This window comes from Chlorocebus sabaeus, chromosome 26, assembly GCF_047675955.1.
Source record: "Chlorocebus sabaeus isolate Y175 chromosome 26, mChlSab1.0.hap1, whole genome shotgun sequence".
NCBI classification, from domain to species: Eukaryota; Metazoa; Chordata; class Mammalia; order Primates; family Cercopithecidae; genus Chlorocebus; species Chlorocebus sabaeus.
Genome location: NC_132929.1, coordinates 13,780,325 through 13,796,061, shown reverse-complemented (window position 1 = coordinate 13,796,061; position 15,737 = coordinate 13,780,325). Strand labels below are relative to the sequence as shown.

The 15,737-nt window shown below is 42.1% G+C and overlaps 1 protein-coding gene across 1 annotated transcript in view; it reads right to left on the bottom strand.

The window, feature by feature from the left end:
• TMCO5A (transmembrane and coiled-coil domains 5A) overlaps positions 1-15,737 on the bottom strand; it is a 63,813-nt gene that overhangs the window by 10,872 nt on the left and 37,204 nt on the right. The gene's annotated exons all lie outside the window — the stretch shown is intronic.

The following is a 15,737-nucleotide window of genomic DNA, read 5'->3' as shown; positions in this document are numbered from 1 at the left end:
ACTTTACATAGCTTAAGATTTATTAATGTGCTCTGCTAAAAAAAGCTTCATGTATTTCAAGTGTTATCCTTTCTTCTCTACCCTGCCCCCTTTACTTTCTCCAGAAGCAGGGAGAGGAATATGAAGTTTTATTTCCCCAGAGGCAACACTTAGAATACATAAGACTTAGAAGACTTAGATGAGCAACATGTATCCTCTCATGACCTCAGAAGACATAAGTGTAGTTGACAATCCCAGCACTTTGGGAGACCAAGGTGGGCGGATCACCTGAGGTCAGGAGTTCGAGACCAGCCTGACCAACATGGTGAAACCCCGTCTCTACTAAAAGTACAAAAATTAGCTGGGTGTGGTGGCGCATGCCTGTAATCCCAGCTACTTGGGAGGCTGAGGCAGGAGAATCGCCTGAACCTGGGAAGCGGAAGTTGCAGTGGGCCAAGATCATGCCATTGCACTCCAGCCTGGCAACAAGAGCAAAACTCTGTCTCAAAAAAAAAAAAGAAAAAAAAAAAAAAAGAAAAAAAGGACTCACAAGACTGGCTTCTTATTCTAGTTTTGTCACTAATTAATTGTGTTATCTTGGGAAAGTACCTCATGGTACCTGAGAAACATTCTCTAAATTTATTGCCAATTCTGAGTCTGTGATTTGAGAGTCCCTCTGGTACCTAGTTCTTCTATAAATGTAGTCAAAGTTGGGATTTCTCCCTTCACAGGTAGGTGAACTTTCCCCTACCCTGGGCTGTGCCCCAGCATCTCCCTCACTAGCCATCTGTTCAATGCCTGTTGTCAGAAGCAATAGAGGTTTTACAGACAGGCCAAGCTTTGGGGCCAGACACAGGCATATATCCTATTTTTTTCAACTCAGAACCTAAGTTGTGCTGTTTACTCTTAGAAGCTGTCTTATTTGTGAACTGAAACTGAGCATAATGATATCTACCTTAGAAGACTGTATAAAACAGTGATGCACATGAAGCACTAAAGTGAAGTGCCTAGCACATCGTAAGTGCCCATAAATGGATCATTATCATGTCTATATAAGGGGGAGAGGTGAATGTCATGGCAAGCACATGACATGCTCTTTCTGGGTTTGCTGACACACTTGCATGTACATGGTAGAATGAACTCAACTTACTGTACAGATAGCTCCTAAACTTTAGTTTTACTCAGTAGAAAACATAAGTTAAGAGAAAAAGCTGAATGGTTCTAGGCAGCAGTTTTTTTTTTGGGCTGTGATGAGGAAGGGAAAGGTAGATTGACTAAAGAGATGGGAAGAGAAAGGACTATGAATAGAAAAACTAAACACGTCCAAGGGTATGATTCAGTTTCTGCAGTATGATGACTGACAGGCATCCTTTGCCTTTGTCTCCATGAATCATATATATACACATATATATATACACTCACATATATGTGAAATATAATGCCTATTATATATGTCTGTTATATAATATAACCCAATATATCTATATATTATATATTTTTATATTATTTATATATCATATTATATATTACAGATATTTATATAATTATAAATATATATGTATCATATAACATGTGTTAATATATTATATCTGATATATAATATATCATCTACTATATATCTATATTATATATCAGATATAATATATAATTATTTTATATTATATAATAGTATATATAATGTAATATATATGAAAAAATATATATCATAATATATAATATCTATTATATAGAGATAATATATAATACATAAAATATCTATTATATAATGGGTGTCATATATATGTATATAATTGTAATATATAAGATATAGAATTATAAAGACATAAGATTATTGTAACCTAATACATGTGACATTGTGGAGTGAGAGCTATCTCTGGCACTTGTCAAAGTGTGAAGTCCTGCTTCAATGTGGGCATAGGTATAAGGACAGAGACCTTATAAAGAAATTCACTCAGGATGCATATTCTGAAGATTTCAGGTGGATTAAAATTGTAGGCAGTGACCCAGCCCTTGGGATTGATACTCAAATACTTTATCATCCACATCTGTGTTTTCCACACCTATTCTCTTGATGCTCAAATCTGGCTAGAGCCTATGACCCTGTGAAAAATGGGACAAGTTTGCTGTTATCTTGGACCTTGGTCCATCTGTTCCGCATCTAGCAGGAATATAATTTGCTGACATGAATGACTAGCTGCTGAAGAGATCCCGCGAGTGTCATGGAATAGTGGCCACTACTGTTCATGAGGGAAACAGGCTACCGTGGTCAAATCGTAAGGGAATACACTGCTTCAAAGGCCCGTGCAGGCTGCTCAGTTGTCTGTAATGATTAGGACACTGTTGGGAAGGCCAGCCGCTGGCATCTATAGCCAGTCTGTTGTAAATATTCATCAGGAGAAGCAAGCTAGCCAGCCAACAGCCGTTTATCTCCCCTGCAATAGTTTCTAGTCGGGCTGTGACCTCATGCTACATAAAAATGTCACCTTCCCAGGTCTGCACTGTAAACACAGAAAAGCAGCTATTAGTTTTGCTTCTTATCAGAAATGTATTTTGTTTTTTATATTTTCAGAGACAGGGTGCGGCCATGCTTCCCTGGCTAGCCTTGAACTCCTGGGCTGAAGTGATCCTCCCACCCCAGTCTCCTGAGTAGCTGACACTACATGCGCTTGTCACTGTGCCCAGCTAGAAAAGTATTTTTAAAGCAATGATTTTAACCATTGGGTGTTGCCTTTAAGACCTGAGTTTCTGAGTATTATAAAATCAAAAACTTTAAATCATTTTAAGGAAGCATAGTGAATAGGTGCAGTAAAATTAAAGCACATAAAGTGGCAGCTGTTCATTGTCAAAAGTTTATACTGGCAAGGAATCTTTCTCTCTTCCTTTCTTCCTTATCTTTTAAAATAAAACCATTTAAAATACCAGTGAATCTCCTTCTACAGTAATACTGTTACATGGCAAAACTATTTTGCTGGCTTGCTCTGCCTTCTGGGACCAGTTTTTTTTTTTTTGTGCTGGCTTTCTTTACCTCCTGAGCAGACATTTGTACATTGTATTCTCACCCTCAGCAACTATATTCTGGGTATGAGTCCAAAGAATGCAGTCAATATTTACCTTTACTTTAAACAACAAAAGGGAAAATTTTGTAGATTTTAAGCTGCCAGTGGAGATTTGAATCCTCTACAATAACTTTTGAACTGTTTTCTCAGCACTATTCTGCTTAGCTACAGCAGAGAAAATAGAGTGATGAATAATGAAATATTCATGAAAGAAAAATTTTAAAAAAAGTTTTCTTAAAATAAATTGATTCTAAAACCACAATGTGTGAAAGTACTTTTTTATGATGCCAACTTTCAGATTCATGGGTTTAGAGGGTGTGGATTTGTTGCACTATCATGTGGCGGGGTGCTGGTAAATGCGAGCCTACCACATTTTGCCAAGAATGAAGTCCAGTTTGATGTAGCATTGGCCACCCAGTGGGAACAAACTGCCAGGTCCCACTGAATCTTAGAGTTCCACTGCCATTCAGTGTAGAAAGAAACTAGATTTTTTTTTTTTTTTGCCAAGATGGCTGACTAGAAGCAGCTGGTGTGCGCCACGCTCACAGAGAGGAGAAAGCGTGGCGAATAAACGTTAGCTCTTCAACTGGATCATCCAGGTGGACAAGTTGGGATGCATCCGGGAAGCAACACAGCTCATGGAGAAGGGAGAAGAGAGAGACCGGACAGCTACCGGCCCCAGGATCGGCACGGAGCCAGGAGAGGCTCTCCCCAGTCAGAACGGGCCTCCAGACTGACATGAAGAGCTGCTTAGAGCCTGGGCAGAGCCACCACTCAGGCGCACATGGCTTCCTGAGGCCCTTAGACCCCTGGGCACCCTGGCACCAGCTATGGCAGCTCTGGCGATGGGGGAAGCAAGACTCCGTCACACGTCTGTGGGGTAGAGGCTGAATTGACAGGGCTGGGGACTGGACGGACTGCAGGCCTTACCTCCACTGTACCCCACCAGACTAGGCCCACTGGCCTAGGACCCTAGTGCAGCCCCCAGTACCGCCTGAGCTCTCTGACTTCCGCACTTGCCTGGGATGGAGCTCCCAGTGGTGGCAGGCAGGCCTCTTAGTTTTCCTGCTCTGCAGCTCCCAGCTCCCGCTGCCCTCAGGCTCAGGAGGCCGCAAAGCGATTCAAGACGAACACAGCCCCCAGCACAGTGCAACTGTCTTACGAAAAAGTGGCCAGACTGTTTTCCATGTGGGTCACTGCCCCTACTTACCCTCAGTGGGCAGGGCCTCCCAACATGGGACCCCAGCCACCTCGCCCCTTCTGGGGTGCTGGTAGCAGCTCTGCACTGCTCTGCGAGGGAGCTCCCAGTGGTGGCAGACAGGCCTGCCATTTTTGCTGCTCTGGAGCCCCTGTCCTTTCTGCCCTCGGCTTGGGAGACAGTGAAAAGATGAAGGACTAATGCAGCCCTCCACCGAGCATAGCCCCCTTAAAGAAAAGTGGCCACTCTGTTTTCCTCATGGTTCTCTGTCCCTGCTACTCTTATTGGGCAGGGCCTCATAACCTGGGTCCCCACCCACCCTACCCCCGCTTGGGTGCTCGGGCAGGTTCTAAACCCACAATGTGTGAAAGTACTTTTTTGTGATGCCAATTTTCAGGTTCATGGGTTTAGAGGGTGTGGATTTCTTGATCTGTTGTGTGGCAGGGTGCTGGTAAATGGGAGCTTGCCACATTCTGCCAAGAATGAAGTCCAGTTTCATGTAGCATTGGCAGCCCTGCGCTGCCCTGGGACAGAACTCCCAGCAGAAGTGGGCAGACGTGCTATTTCTGTTCTCTACAGCTCCTGCTCCTGCTGCCCTCAGGCTTGGGAGGGAGCAAAAAGACTAAGGACTGAGGACTAAGAAGGACCTCCAGCACAGCACTGCTGCCTTATGGAAAAGCAACAGGACTGTGTTCCAGGCAGGTCCTGTTACTCCTCACTGGGCAGGGCCTTTGACATAGTTAGGATCTGTGTCCCTGCCCAAATCTTATGTTAAATTATAATCCCTATGTTAAATTATAATCCTCAGTATTGGAGGTGGGGCCTGGTGGGAGATTGGATCATGGGGGTGGATTTCCCCGTTGGTAGTCTGTCATGATAGTGAGTTCTCACTAGATCTGGTTTTTAAAAAGTGTGTGGCACTGTCCCCCCACTCACCTTGGTCCTGCTCCTGCCATTAAGATGCCTGTTCCTGCTTTGCCTTCCACCGTGAGTCAAAGCTCCCTGAAGCCTCCCCAGAAGCAGATGCTGCCATGCTTCCTGTACAGCCAGCAGAATCATGACCCAATTAACCCTCTTTTCTTTCTAAATTACCCACTCTCAGGTATTTCTTGACAGCAGTACAAGAATAGACGAATACAGCCTTCCAAACAGGTCACCCAGCACAACCACCTTGCCTCTGCTTGAACACGTCAGCTGGTGGTGGCTCTGCATTTCCCTGGAAAGGAAATCCCAGCGACAACCCTCAGACCCTCTCGCATTGTGGCTGCAGTGGTACCACCCTTACTACCCTTGGGCAGGGGGAGGAACAAAGGGCCTGGTCACATTGGTGGCACCTCCAGCATGTCACAGCTACCCTATGGAGAGGAGCTCAGTTTCTCTTTCCTGTGAGCCACCACCCCCTAGTCTTCACCAGGCAGGGTCCTCAGCTGGGGACCACAGAGCAGCTGCCCCATCCCTGACTGAGTGCTCCCACTGGTAGTGGCTCTGTGTTTCCCTAGGATCGAGCTCCAAGTGGCAACTGACAATCTCTGTGCCATTGCCATTGCAGCAGTTTTGCCCTTGTTCCTCTTGGACTGGGGAAGGAACAGAGTCTGAGGGCTTTATTTGTGCCCCAGCACGCCACACTTACCATAAGGAAAGGAGCTCATTCTCTCTTCCCTGTGAGCCCTGACACCCTGCTCTTTATCAAGGAGGGCCCCTGGCTCAGGCCCCCAGTATAGTTGTCTCAATCCCTGGCTTAACATTCCCGTTGGCAGTGGCTGTGTTTCTCTGGGGTGGAACTCCCAGAGGCAACTGAGAGCACCTCTGCCACTGCTACTGCCACTGTAGGGGTACTGCCCTCGCTGACTTCAGACTGAGAAGGAACAAAGACCCTGAGTGCCTTATACCTCTAACATGCTGCAGCCGCCATAAGGAGAAGAGGCCAGTCTGTCTACCCCATGAGCTCCCTGCCCCTACTATTTGTTGCCAGACAGGGCCCCCAGGTTGAGCCCACACAGCTGCCCCACTCCAGGCCAATCACCCAGATTGGTAAGGGCCCTGCATTTCTCTGAAGATGGAGCCGTAAGAGACAAGTGAAAGATCCTTTGCCATTGCCACTGCTGAGATCCCTGCCCCCAAGCCAGGCAGGCAACATAAAGGCTGAGCTTGCCCCAGGGCTGTGGTGTGAAACCTAGGAGTGCCAAAATGAGGTCTGTAGTTAACACTTGAGTGGGAGAGGAGCCCACACTCTCAAAGCATTGAGATGGAGCATGGTTGCAAACACAAGGAAATACAGAGGAGCCACGTGGATGAGCAAGAACCTATCTACTGGCCATTACACTTAAGTGCTGTCTACCAACCCAAAACTTCAACGCCAAAAATATTTTGCTAGTATACACCCCATGAAACCAAGGACAAGAATTCAGCTACAAGAGACCCTGCACGAAGCCTCGGCCTGCTGAAAATATCCAGAAATGAAGACAACAGACTCTACTCAGATTACACCACAGTTAAAGGAACACTATGCCACACAAATAAGAACCAGCACAAGAACTCTGGCAGCTCAAAATGCCAGAGTATGTTCTTACCTCCAAACAACTGCACTAGTTCCCCAACAATGGTTCTTCACCAGATTGAAATGGCTGAAATGACAGAAATATAATTCAGAATATGGATAGGAACAAAGATCATCAATATTCAGGAGAAAGTTGAAACCCAATCCAAGGAATCTAAGGAATACAATGAAATGATAGAGGAGATAAAAGGCAAAATGGCAATTTTAAGAAAGAACCAGGCTGGATGCGGTGGCTCATGCCTGTAAGCCCAGCACTTTGGGAGGCCAAGGTGGGCAGGTCACTTTAAGACAGGAGTCTGAGACCAGCCTGGTCAACATGGTGAAACCCTGTTTCTATTAAAAATGTGCAAGGTGGCAGGCACTGTAATCACAGCTACTCGAGAGGCTGAGGCAGAAGAATCATTTGAACCTGGGAGGTGGAGATTGTAATGAGCCGAGATTGTGCCATTGCCTGGGTGACAGAGTGAGACTCTGTCAAAAAAAAAAAAAAAAAAGAAAAGAAAAGAAAAGAAAGAACCAAACTGATCTGATAGAGCTGAAAAACTCACTTCAAGAATTTCATAGTACAATTACAAGTATTAACAGCAGAATCAACCAAGCTGAGGAAAGAATCTCAGCTCAAAAACCAGTTCTCTGAAGTAACTCAATCAGACAAAAGTAAAGAAGAAACAAAAAAGAATTGACAAAACTTCTGAGATACGTGGGATTATGGAAAGAGACTAAACCTATGACTCATTGGCTAGCCTGAAAAAGAGGGAGAGAAAGTAAGCAGCTTGGAAAACATAGTTACGGACATCATCCATGAAAATTTCCCTAACCTTGTTAGAGAGGCCAACATTCAAATTCAAGAAATGCAGAGAACCCCTGTGTGATACGGTACAAGATGACGATCCCCAAGACACACAGTAATCAGATTTCCAAGTCTGAAATGAAAGAAAATATGTTAAAGGCATCTAGAAAGAAGGAGCAGATCACTAAAAAGGGAACTGCACCAGACTAACGTGAAGAAAAAATAAGATTTTTTTTTTTTTCCCAAGATGGAGTCTTGCTCTGTCACCCAGGCTGGAGTGCATTGGTGCGATCTCGGCTCACTGCAACTTCCACCTCCCAAGTTCAAGCGATTATCCTGCCTCAACCTCCTGAGTAGCTGGGATTACAGGCGTGTGCCACCATGGCTGGCTAATTTTTGTATTATTGATAGACACAGAATTTCACCATGTTGGCCAGGCTAGTCTCAAACTCCTGACCTCAGGTGATCCGCCCACCTTGGTCTCCCAAAGTGCTGGGATTACAGGCGTGAGCCCCCATGCCTGACCAAGATCTTTTTCAGACAAGCAAATGCTAAGGGAATTCTTACCAGTAGACTGTCTTACAAGAGGTCCTTAAGGGAGTGCTAAATATGGAAAGGAAAGACTAATATTGGCCACCACAAAAACACACTTAAGTACATAGACCATTAACACTATAAAGCAATCAAGCCATCAAGTCTGAATAATAACCAGCTAACAACATGATGACAAAATCAAACCTCAACTGATGCTCCAATTAAAAGGCAAAGAATGGCAAGTGGAATAAAGAAAGCAAGACCCAACTCTATGCTGTCTTCAAGAGAATCATCTGACATGTAATGACACCCATAGACTTAAAGTAAAGAGATGGAGAAAAATCTACCAAGTAAATGGAAAACAGGAAAAAGCAGGGGTTGCTGTTCTAATTTCAGACAAAACAGACTTTAAACCAATGGTAATCAAAAAAGACACAGAAGGACATTATATAATGGCAAAGATTTTAATTCAACAAGAAGATCTGACTGTCCTAAATATATATGCATGCAACATAGGAACACCCAGATTTATAAAGCAATTTCTTAAAAACATACAAAGAGACTTAGATAACCAAACAGTAATAGTGGGAGACTTCAACACTCCACTGACAGTATTAGATAATTGAGGCAGAAAACTAATAAAGATATTTGGGACCTGAACTCAACATTTGACAAAATGAGCCTAACATACACCTACAGAACTCTCTATCCAAAAACAACAGAATATACATTTTCCTCCTTTGCGTGGGCACATACACGAAAATTGACCACACAATTGGCAATAAAATAATCCTCAGCAAATTAAAAAAACCCAAATTATACCAAACACACTCTTGGATCACAGTACAATAAAAATAGAAATCAATACTAAGAAAACTGCTCAAAAGCACACAGTTACATGGAAATTAAACAATCTGCTCCAAAGTAACTTTTGCATAAACAATAAAACTAAGGTAGACATCAAGAAATACTTTGAAACTAATGAGAACAAAGATACAACATACCAGACTATCTGGGACACAGCTATACCTGTGTTAAGAGAAAAGTTTATAGCATTAAATGCCCACATCAAATAGAAAGATCTTAAATTAGTAACTAACATATCACCTAGAGGAACTAGAGAAATAAGAGCAAACCAACCCCAGAGCTAGCAGAAGACAAGAAATAACCAAAATCAGAGGCAAACTGAAGGAAATTGAGATGTGAGAAACCATACAAAAGATCAACACATCAGGAGTTGGTTTTTTGAAAGAATAAATAAGATGAGTAGATCACTAGCTAGACAAATAAAGAGAAAAAGAGAGAAGATCCAAATAAACACAGTCAGAAATAACAAAGAGGACATTACCACCAACCCACAGAAATAAAAAAAAAATGCTCAGAGACTACTACTAATACCCTTAAGCACAAAAAACTAGAAAACCTAGAATAAATGGCTAAATTCTTGGAAACCTACACCTCCTAAGATTGAACCAGGAAGAAATGGAATCCCTGAACAAACCAATAATGAGTTCTGATATTGAATCAGTAATCAAAAGTCTACCAATCATAAAAAGCCCAGGATCAGATGAAGTCACAACTAAATTCTATCACATGTATAAAGGAAAGCTGGTACCATCCCTATTGAAACTATTTCAAAAAATTGAGGAGGAGGGACTCCTCCCAAACTCATTCTATGAGTCCAGCATCTTCCTGATACCAAAACCTGGCACAGACAGAATAAAAGGAAAGCCTCAGGACAATATTCTTGATAAATATAGATGCAAAATTTCTCAACAAAATACCAGCAAACAAAATCCAGCAAGACATCAAAAAATTAATCCACCACAATCAAGTACGATTTATCTCTGGGATGCAAGGTTTGTTCAACATACATGAATCAATAAATGTGATTCATTACATAAACAGAACTAAAACCAAAACCACATGCTCATCTCAATAGACACAGAAAAGGCCTTTGATAAAATGAAAAATCTTTTCATGTTAAAAACCCTTGATACACTAGTCAATGAAGGAACATACCTCAAAATAATCAGAGCCATATGTAACAAACCCACACCAACATCATACTGAATGGGCAAAAACTTGAAACATTTGAGAACTGGAACAAGACAAGGATGCCCACTTTCACCACTCACATTCAACATTGTACTGGATATCCTAGCCAGAGCAATCAGGGAAGAGAAAGAAACTAAAGACATCCAAATAGGAAAAGAGGAAGTCAAACTATCTCCGTTTGTAGACAACATAATTCTCTATCTGGAAAACCCCACAGTCTCAGCCCAGAAGCTCCTTCAGTTGATAAACAACTTCAGCAAAGTTTCAGGTTACAAATCAATGCATAGAAATCACTGGCATTTCTATACACCAACAATAGCCAAGTCGAGAGCCAGGTGAGGAATGAATCACATTCACAAGTGCCAGGAAAGAAATAAAATACCTGGGAATATGGCTAACCAAGGAGGTGAAAAATTTCTACAATGAGAATTACAAAACCCTGCTCAAATAAATCAGAGATGACACAAAGATTCAATGCTTATGGATAGGAAGAATCAATATTGTTAAAATGGCCATACTGCCCAAAGCAATTTATAGATTCAATGCTATTCCTATAAACTATCAATGGCATTCTTCATATAATTATAAAAAACTATTTTAAAATTCATGTGGAAGCAAAACGAGTGCCAATAGCCAAAGCAATACTAAGCACAAGGAATAAAGCTGGAGACACCACATTACCTGACTTCAAACTATTCTACAAGGTTAGTGTAACCAAAACAGCATGGTACAAAAAAAAAAAAAAAAAAAAAAAAAAAAAAAAAGGAAACAGAATAGAGAGCCCAGAAATAAAATCACACATCTACAACAGTCTAATCTTTGACAAAGTCAACAAAGCAGGCAATGGGGAAAGGACACCCTATTCAATAAATGGAACTGGAATAACTGGTTAGCCCTATGAAGAAGATTAAAACTGAACTCCTTCCTTACACCATATACAAAAATCAATGCAAGCTAGGTTAGAGACTTATATGTAAAACCTACAACTATAAAAACCCAGAAGACAACCTAAAAAATGTTACTGTAGACGTACGTTCTGGCAAAGATTTCATGATGAAGCTGCCAAAGACAATTGCAATAAAACCCAAAAATTGTCAAATGGAATCTGATTACACTGAAGAACTTCTGCACAGCAAAAGAAATTATCAACAGAGTAAACAGCCTACAGAATGGGAGAAGATATATGCAAGCTATATATCCAATAAATGTTGAATATCCAGAATCTATAAGGAACTTAAACAAATTTACAAGGAAAAAACCAAACAACCCCATTAAAACATGCACAAAGAACATGAACAGACACTTTTCAAAAGAAGATGTACATGTGCTCAAGAAGCATATGAAAAAATGCTCAACATCACTAATCATCACAGAAATGCAAATCAAAACCACAATGAGATAACATCTCACAGCACTCAGAATGGCTATTATTAAAAACTCAAAAAGTAACAAATGCTGACCAACTTGTAGAGAAAAGAAAATGCATATACATTGTTGGTGGGATGGTGATATGGTTTGGCTGTGTCCTCACCCAAATCTTATCTTGAATTCCCCCGTGTTGTGGGAGGGACCTGGTGGGAGGTAATTGAATCATGGGGGCAGGTCTTTTCCATGCTGTCCTCACGACAGTGAATAAGTCTCATGAGATGGTTTTAAAAATGGAAGTTTCCCTGAACAAGCTCTCTTCTCTTGTCTGCTGTGATGTGAGATGTGCCTTTCGGCTTCTGCCATAATTATGAGGCCTCTTTCCAGAGGTAATTGTCCAGTCTCAGGTATGTCTTCATCAGCAGTGTGAAAACAGACTAATACAGTAATTTGGTACCAGTAGAGTGGGGCGCTGCTGAAAAGATACTCAAAAATGTAGAAGCAACTTTGGAACTTGGTAACAGGCAGAGGTTGGAACAGTTTGGAGAGCTCAGAAAAAGACAGGAAAATGTGGGGAAGTTTGGAATTCCCTAGGGACTTGTTAAATGGCTTTGATCAAAATGCTGATAATGATATGAACAATGAAATCCAGGCTGAGGTGGTCTCAGATGGACATGAGGAACTTGTTGGGAAGTGGAGCAAAAGTAACTCTTGTTACATTTTAGTAAAGAGACTGGCAGCATTTTGCCCTTGCCCTAGAGACTTGTGGAACTTTGAACTTGAGAGAGAGGATTTAGGGTATCTGGTGGAAGCTTAGGCAGCAAAGCGTTAAAGATATGACTTGGGTGCTGTTAAAAACATTGTTTTAAAAAGGAAACAGCATAAAAGTTGGGAAAATTTGCAGCCTGACAATGTAATAGAAAAGCAAATCCCATTTTCTGAGGAGAAATTCAAGGCAGCTGCAGAAATTTGCATAAGTAATGAGGAGCTGAATGTTAATCCCCAAGACAATGGGGAAAATGTCTCCAGGGCATGTCAGAGGTCTTCGTGGCAGCCCCTCCCATCACAACCTGGAGGCTTAGAAGGAAAAGTGGTTTTGCAGGCTGGGCCCAGAGTCTCTTTGCTGTGTGCAGTCTAGCGACTTGGTGCCTTGTGTTCCATCCACTCTAGCTGTGACTAAAAGGGGCCAAGGTGCAGCTCAGGCTGTTGCTTCAGAGGGTGGAAGCCCCAAGTCTTGTCAGCTTCCACATGGTGTTGAGCCTACAGGTGCAGAGAAGTCAAGAATTGAGGTTTGAGATTGTCTGCCTAGATTTCAGAGGATGTATGGAAATGCCTGGATGCCCAGGCAGAAGTTTGTTGCAGGAGAACCTCTGCTAGGGCAGTATGAAAGGGAAATGTGGGGTCAGAGCCCCGACATGGAGTCCCTCCTGGGGCACTGCCTAGTGGAGCTGTGAGAAGCAGGCAACTACCATCCAGACCCCAGAATGGTAGATCCACCAACAGCTTGCACAAGGTGCCTGGAAAAGTCACAGGCACTCAATGCCAGGCCATGACAGCACCCAGGAGGGGGGCTATATCCTGCAAAACCACAGGGGCAGAGCTGCCCAAGACCATGGGAACCCACCTCTTGCATCAGCATGACCTGGATGTGAGACATGGAGTCAAAGGAGATCATTTTGGAGCTTTAAAATTTGACTGCCCCGCTGGATTTTGGACTTTCAGGGGGACTGTAGCCCCTTCGTTTTGGTTAATTTCTCCATTTGAAGTGTCCATATTTACCCAATACCTGTACCCCCATTGTCCCTAGGAAGTAACCAAATTGCTTTTGATTTTACAGTCTCATAGGCAGAAGGGACTTGCCTTGTCTCCAATGAGACTTTGGACTGTGGACTTTTGAGTTAATGCAGAAATGAGTTAAGACTTTGAGGAGTGCTTTACTTCCAATTATGTGGTCAATTTTGGAAGTGCGATGTGGTGCTGAGAAGAATGTATATTCTGTTGATTTGGGGTGGAGAATTCTATAGATGTCTATTAGCTCTGCTTGCTGCAGAGATGAGTTCAATTCCTGGATATCCTTGTTAACTTTCTGTCTCGTTGATCTGTCTAATGTTGACAGTGGAGTGTTGAAGTCTCCCATTATTATTGTATGGGAGTCTAAGTCTCTTTGTAAGTCTCGAAGGACTTGCTTTATGAATCTGGGTGCTCCTGTATTGGGTGCATATATATTTAGGATAGTTAGTTCTTCCTGTTGAATTGATCCCTTTACCATTATATAATGGCCTTCTTTGTCTCTTTTGATCTTTGATGGTTTAAAGTCTGTTTTATCAGAGACTAGTATTGCAACCCTTGCTTTTTTTTGTTCTCCATTTGCTCGGTAGATCTACTATACTACAAGGCTACAGTAACCAAAACAGCATGGTACTGGTACCAAAACAGAGATATAGACCAATGGAACAGAACAGAGTCCTCAGAAATAATACCACACATCTACAGCCATCTGATCTTTGACAAACCTGAGAGAAACAAGAAATGGGGAAAGGATTCCCTATTTAATAAATGGTGCTAGGAAAATTGGCTAGCCATAAGTAGAAAGCTGAAACTGGATCCTTTCCTTACTCCTTATACGAAAATTAATTCAAGATGGATTAGAGACTTAAATGTTAGACCTAATACCATAAAAACCCTAGAAGAAAACCTAGGTAGTACCATTCAGGACATAGGCATGGGCAAAGACTTCATGTCTAAAACACCAAAGGCAATGGCAGCAAAAGCCAAAATTGACAAATGAGATCTAATTAAACTAAAGAGCTTCTGCACAGCAAAAGAAACTACCATCAGAGTGAACAGGCAACCTACAGAATGGGAGAAAATTTTTGCAATCTACTCATCTAACAAAGGGCTAATATCCAGAACCTACAAAGAACTCAAACAAATTTACAAGAAAAAAAAAACAACCCCATCAAAAAGTGGGCAAAGGATATGAACAGACATTTCTCAAAAGAAGACATTCATACAGCCAACAGACACATGAAAAAATGCTCATCATCACTGGCCATCAGAGAAATGCAAATCAAAACCACAATGAGATACCATCTCACACCAGTTAGAATGGTGATCATTAAAAAGTCAGGAAACAACAGGTGCTGGAGAGGATGTGGAGAAATAGGGACACTTTTACACTGTTGGTGGGATTGTAAACTAGTTCAACCATTATGGAAAACAGTATGGCGATTCCTCAAGGATCTAGAACTAGATGTACCATATGGCCCAGCCATCCCATTACTGGGTGTATACCCAAAGGATTATAAATCATGCTGCTATAAAGACACATGCACACGTACATTTATTGCAGCACTATTCACAATAGCAAAGACTTGGAATCAACCCAAATGTCCATCAGTGACAGACTGGATTAAGAAAATGTGGCACATATACACCATGGAATACTATGCAGCCATAAAAATGGATGAGTTTGTGTCCTTTGTAGGGACATGGGTGCAGCTGGAAACCATCATTCTTAGTAAACTATCACAAGAACAGAAAACCAAACACCGCATGTTCTCACTCATAGGTGGGAACTGAACAATGAGATCACTTGGACTCGGGAAGGGGAACATCACACACCGGGGCCTATCATGGGGAGGGGGGGAGGGGGAGGGATGGCATTGGGAGTTATACCTGATGTAAATGACGAGTTGATGGGTGCTGACGAGTTGATGGGTGCAGCACACCAACATGGCACAAATATACATATGTAACAAACCTGCACGTTATGCACATGTATCCTAGAACTTAAAGTATAATAATAATAATAAATAAATAAATAAATAAGTAAAAAAAAAAAAAGACTGAGAGACTGTAGGAAAGGCATGATTGGTTTTAAAATGTGAGGAAATAAGATTTGGGAGGGGACAGAGGCAGAATGATGTGGTTTGGCTGTGTCCCCACCCAAATCTCATCTTGAATTCCCATGTGTTGTGGGAGGGACCTGGTGGGAGATAATTGAATCGTGGGGGCAGGTCTTTCTTGTGCTGTTCTTGTGATAGTGAATAAGTCTTATGAGAGCTGATGGTTTTAAAAATGGGAGTTTTCCTACACAAGCTCTCTTGTCTGCCACCATATGAGACATGCCTTTCTCCTTCCATTATGATTGTGAGGCCTCCCTAGACATGTGGAACTGTAAGTCCAATAAGCCTCTTT